We start from the raw sequence: 952 nt of genomic DNA on the forward strand, positions 1-952 counted from the left end.
AAAAAAAAAAAAAAAAAAAAAGAATAAAATACCTAGGAACAAATCCAACCAATGAGGTAAATGACCTGTACTTAGAAAACTACAAGACATTGATGAAAGACATTGAAGATGACAGAAACAGTTGGAAATATATACATGCTCATGGATTGAGAGAATTAATATTGTTAAGATGACCATACTATCCAAGGCAATCTATAGATTCAATACAATTCCTATCAAAATACCAATGGCAATTTTTACAGAACTAGAACAAATAATCCTAAAATTTTTATGGGAACACAAAAGACACCAAATAGCCAAAACAATCTTGAGAAAGAACCAAGCTGGAGGCATCACACTCCCTGATTTCAAACTATATCCCAAAGCTACAGTAATCAAAACAGTATGGTACTGGCACAAAGACAGATCAATGGAACAGAATAGAGAGCCCAGAAATAAACCCACACTTGTATGGTCAATTAATCTATGACAAAGGAGGCAAGAACATACAATGGGGAAAAGACAGTTTCTTCAATAAACGGTGTTGGGAAAACTGGACGACTACATGCAAAAGAGTCAAACTGGACGACTTTCTCACACCATATACAAAATTAAACTCAAAATGGATTAAACACTTAAATATAAGTCCTGAAACCACAAAATTCCTAACAGTAAATATAGGCAGTATGCTCTTTGACAATTTGTCTTGGCAATATTTTTTTGGATCTGTCTCTTCAGGCAAGGGAAACAAAAGCAAAACTAAAGAAATGGGACTACATCAAACTAAAAAGCTTTTGCACAGTGGAGGAAACTATCAACAAAGTGAAAAGGCAGCCTCTTGAATGGAAGAGATATTTGCAAATGATATATCTGATAAGGGATTAATATCCAAAATATACAAAAACTCATACAACTCAACATCAACAAAACAAACAACCCGTTTAAAAGATGAGCAGAGGTCCTGAATAGACAT

This window comes from Lipotes vexillifer, unplaced genomic scaffold, assembly GCF_000442215.2.
Source record: "Lipotes vexillifer unplaced genomic scaffold, Lipotes_vexillifer_v1.1 scaffold1829, whole genome shotgun sequence".
Lineage (NCBI taxonomy): Eukaryota > Metazoa > Chordata > Mammalia > Artiodactyla > Lipotidae > Lipotes > Lipotes vexillifer.